This window comes from Mizuhopecten yessoensis, unplaced genomic scaffold (genome assembly GCF_002113885.1).
Source record: "Mizuhopecten yessoensis strain PY_sf001 unplaced genomic scaffold, ASM211388v2 scaffold5875, whole genome shotgun sequence".
NCBI classification, from domain to species: domain Eukaryota; kingdom Metazoa; phylum Mollusca; class Bivalvia; order Pectinida; family Pectinidae; genus Mizuhopecten; species Mizuhopecten yessoensis.
In genome coordinates this window covers 210,686-215,806 of record NW_018406267.1, presented here as the reverse complement: position 1 = coordinate 215,806, position 5,121 = coordinate 210,686, and the positions used below count along the sequence as shown (strand labels likewise).

Here is a 5,121-nt window from a genome sequence, read left to right as displayed (position 1 = left end):
AAAGTGAGATCTCGTCAAGTCATGTGACATTGCTCATGCCCTAATTTCCATTAAAAACATGGGTTGGTATAGAAAACGTTGGAAAATACTGTTCATAATGATCTTTGAAACATGTTATTGATACCACCTAGTGCATAAAGAATAGATCTTTCGATCCATGTGCGACATGTGTGTGAAAGTGACAATTTGTTTCTAAAATATCAGTTTGAAGTGCGACCCGGGGGTGGGTCGCTTATTTCCCGCATATTATAGAGGGCCGGAGTTCTGACGTTAATCGACGACAGACCGATATAAAAAAAAGTTGATAAAACGTCAGAATAATTCGGACTAGCTAGAAGGCGACCTTAATCCTATGTACAATTGAACCCTGCCACACTACTCCCCCCTTTTTAAATATGTTTGCCCTCGAACACCACAACCCAGGTTATAACTCCCTGTCACCACAGGGAGGGCCACGGACACTATTTGTAACAGGAAAGAGACCTTAAACCTATGTACAATTGAACCCTGCCACACTTGGATCATGTTGAAAGAATGACGCCCTTTTTTTGTAATTTTTAAAAGAACTTTATGTGTTTTCATTTCACTTTGTTCCCCATTTCAGTAATAGAACTCTTACTCAAATGGGTAACAGTTACCCAAATGAAGGATTATTACCCATACGAGACGTTGTGCCCAACCTGTTCAGTACCTGTTGGTTGCAATTTTCTTCTGCTACATGTGCAGCTAGTACAGGATCAAAAAAATCATGTGTATATTTAATAATTACTAATGCGTCATCAACATTAACAAGGTTAAGAAATGGTTCCTCATTAAGTTATGCAATCTTCAGTGTAGATAAGAAAACGTGCTAAGATTGCAGTTTCTGAGTTTGACAGTTTGTGGTTACCGGTTGCCAATTTTTGTATGATGTTCCATCTTTAACACATTATCAGAAACGAAACTTGAAAGCGCATGTTTTCTAGTTAAACTTACCGTTGCAATAGATATATGAGCAAAGAAGAGGAAATGCTATGAACACATTAATGTTCATTCATTATTTTTGCAACCACCAATGTTTTTCTTACCGGAAGTAAACAAAAACGAGTAGGTAAAACGACTTCGTCACCGGATAATATTTTCCGGAATATTTCCCGCGCTTACTGTAACACACTGAATATTTTGGATAATTCGGAAGAACCACGGACTTATTTAATTTAATCTAATTCCGTGGAAGAACTAAGGAAAACATGAACGACAGATAGAAAACAGAAAGAAAGAAAATTTAATTTAATTTAAATTAACGACTTGTTCCATTTGTCATTTAACATTAATCATAAGTGTCCAGAAATTAAATGACTAAATAATGTCCATCTCAATTAAATGATCTACTTAGCGATATTATTTAATGGGACTCTGTTCCGTTTACTTTAAAAGATGTTTATTCAGCAATAAACACGGTCTGAAAAGACAAACAAAGTAGTGGTAAATTGCACAATAATAATTAGCATGAATTACGTATAGAAACTAATCATAACATACAATCCGCCTCTATCTCCCCCAAGTCTTTGGTACACGCGAGTAATAGGGTCACTCGTATTAGTCTAAGAAACAAAGACTGATGTGAAATATGAGAATTATTAAGAAATATCCGACTAATTGTCCTAAAATTAAAAAATATGAAGCACTGAGTCTCAGTAAAAAGTTGCAAAACAGATATAACACATAGGTAATGTTCCAAGTAGAAACAAGTCAATTGTTATTTGGACATTCTATAATCTGAATGCCAAGCTGGTTTCTTTGTGACACGACCAGAAGTCCGGATCGGTGCAGGTGACGGAACTACCGCTTGTGGCGTATGTGTCGAGATAGGTGGCATCGTTGCCGGAGGTGTGGTGATTTTGCTCAATGGGGTTGTAGGAAAATCAAACGCTAGATGACGTCGACTGAAGATGTCTCGGATACCAAATGGTGGTGAAGGGTGATCAACATCAGATGATGAACGAGGTGAACGTTGTATGGTTCTAGAAGTCAACGGAGTGGATGGGGGAGGACTCGTATCCTTACGGGGAGGGTTGCTTTCTTCACCGACGACGGCGTCTGTGGCGTTAGTAGCAGGAGATGTCGTACGATGGGAGAGACGCATTTGATTGTCAATTGTGTAACGTGCTGATGGTGTAACGACTAGGATATACTGCCTGAGGAATTTCCTGTTGCGTAAGGTAACACGGCCAGATCCGTCAACCCGAACTACATATTGATCAAACTGGCGAACTTCGGTAATGATTCCAGTCTTGTCCCATTTAAGGGGATGAGGACCAACTGATTTTGGATGCGTACATGATCTCCAACTGCAAGAGGTAAGAGGCGTTTGGTGTGTTCAGACCAACGTTCACTTTCTCGCATGTGACGATTCCGTAACGCCTCCTCGCGAGCTGCTAAAGTCTCCAGCCAAGTGTTATGTGGAATGTACCGACCGGGTGGTTTAGGAATAAAGTCTCGTATAGGACGACCGAACGAACACAAAGCAGGAGATAGTTTTGTGTCTCTGTCAGGTGTGTTACGATACTGGAGAATAGCGCGTTGGAATGAGTCGGTGTTAAAGTCGCCATTGGGACTGGTGTTGCCAGTGTTCAGACGCTTCACCGTTTTGACTCCCACTTCAGCACGGCAGTTACTATGGGGAAAAGCTACAGATGACGGTCTATGGTGAACGCCCCAGTTCCTGAGAAATCGACGTGTGGCCATGTAGCCTTGGGGTGCAGTTTTATAACGGTACCTCCCCCAACGAGTAATGAACGTAGTCAAGTGTATGTCCACTTCACAGATGGGTACACTGTGATAATCGTTCCATGCATCAAATAATGTCTACTTCCTTCCATGTGGAATAGACGGGCTTGGTGGAATGGCGAAGGGGTGTGATGAGTCTTGCGAGTGGCATGTGCATTTAAGGTTTGGAAGTCAACAGTGCGCCGAGGTGTACCGTTCTTTTTCGCACAAATAACCATTCAATAACCCCCAAACGAACATCCTGGTCTAGTCCAGCCTTTAATGCATCTTGCAAGTGGATTGGAACGGGTACTGGTGTATGGTGAGCGACAGGTTTCGCGCTGGAGTCCAACATGAGCTTCAAGGGAGGTCCATTCATGAGTGGTAAAGTCTGGTGTTCACATGTGTTGAATGTGCTAGACTTGTAGTGGTCAAGAAGGTAACCTTTTCAGCGACCAACGTTTTCCAATGTAGCAGGGAAAGGCAGTTTTGTCGGGGGCGGTGGTGGCAGTTGGCGTGTAGGACAAGCGCATGCTTTGTCTTGGTGATCCGGTAAGGAGAAAGTAGCATCTACATGTATGCTAGCTTAAGGGACTTGAGCTCCGACGGTTGGAAACGAATCGTGGATAATACCCAATGCAGCCTGTGACATATGTCATCTGTCTGGTCTCCTTGGGGTTTCATGCGTTAGTTTGAAGCCTAGGGCGGCGTAGTCCTCATCGGTAACTTTAGCCGTCACGTTCACAAATGGTTGAGGCTTGGAGCGTTGTTTCATCCAGGAATTCGTCAGTTCATCATAGACATGGTGGTCGATGCTGATTGAGCGTTCGACGCCAGATTCACTAACGGTACAGTGGTGATGTTGTAGAGAATCATGAGCAGAGCACAACGTGTCGAATAAAGCACTTCCAGAAAGTGTATCACGTTCTGTCACTTTGGGTTTGTCCTTGCTTCTACATAAAATTTCGAAATAATGCTCGCGATGGCAATGCCCACATATTTGTCGATATGCTGTACACTCTGTTTTACGTATGCGAGCAGAGGCAGATTTGCTGTGACCCTTTTTTCCACAATATGTACATTGCTCTGCTTTGTTGGTGGTGTCTTTTGACGACGGTCTGTCAGCCTTGCTTTTCCTCAACTGGATGAGAATCTGAAAGTCTAGAAGCTGAACGTTTACCGGCTTCCTTTGATTCAACAAATTGAAATATATCCTCAAGATTCACGTCCTGATTTTTGTGTCCTAGCAGATCAAGTTGTATTTCCGGATCGNCATCCTCAAGATTCAACTCCTGATTTTTGTGTCCTAGCAGATCAAGTTGTATTTCCGGATCGACAATTCCCCGGGTAAGTACGTCACGCATGATAGCGTCAGTGTAATTGACGTCGGCTGTACATCCGGGGCACTTAATCACAAACTTGCATATACCGGCCTGTCCTTTAAGTCTAGCACCGTAACTCCGGACAGTTTCATCACGATCCTGTCGCATATTGTGTAGCATCACTTTTGCAACCATAGTGTTTTCCTCACGTACCGCGAGCTTTGTAACTGCAGCAAAAACCTAATCCACGGTTATGTCAGCGAGACTACCATCGGCTGATCGTGTCAAGTCTTTCCGTAATGGCTCGTCACAGCATTCTAGTAGCTAGATTACTTTATCCTGTCCAGTGATTTTCGTGGCACTAGCCGAGATTGGAAATATGCCCACTCCTCGCTAGATCCTGCTGCACTGAGCGTGGGTCGCTTAACTTTCTCAACTTTAGCAGCGTGTTCTCGTTTGGGTATGTGTACAGCGGAGTGAGCCGTGATGAGTGCCGCGACGATAGTGGCATCCAGGTCATCCGTGACTTAATCGCAGTCTGTGATAGGGCAGGCTACAGCTGGCATTGTGGTGATGTGGCGATGATGGAGTTCAGTATTCACACCGTGTTCATAAATGGGACTCTGTTCCGTTTACTTTAAAAGATGTTTATTCCGCAATGAACACGGTCTGAAAAGACACACAAAGTAGTAGTAAATTGCACAACAATAATTAGCATGAATTACGTATAGAAACTAATCATAACATACAATTCTCTAGTTATATCTATGGTGTTTAACAGCTTATAGATTTCTACCATATCAGATCTTAGTCTTCTATATTCAAGTGATGGTGGCCCTAGCCGATGGATACGCTCAGGGTACGAGACATCTTTTAGGGATGGAACTAGTTTGGTTGCCCTTCTTTGAACATTCTCTAAGGAGATTTGGTCTTTTTTTTTAGTATAGGTGACCACGTAGTGACATTATTTCAAGGTATGGACGTACCAAAGATTTATAAAGGTTGAGAAACATTTCCTTATTTATACAACTGAACGTTTTAAATATGAGAC

At 42.5% G+C, this 5,121-nt stretch overlaps 1 protein-coding gene across 1 annotated transcript in view; it reads right to left on the bottom strand.

Moving 5' to 3' along the window:
• The window catches only part of LOC110451187 (uncharacterized protein KIAA0825-like), a 32,901-nt gene extending 31,838 nt beyond the window's left edge, over window positions 1–1,063 (bottom strand). The window contains exon 1 of the mRNA XM_021499064.1: window positions 976–1,063. The gene's annotated coding sequence lies outside the window, so the exon portion shown is untranslated. The remainder of the gene's footprint in view (window positions 1–975) is intronic.
• Window positions 1,064–5,121: the final 4,058 nt, after the last annotated feature.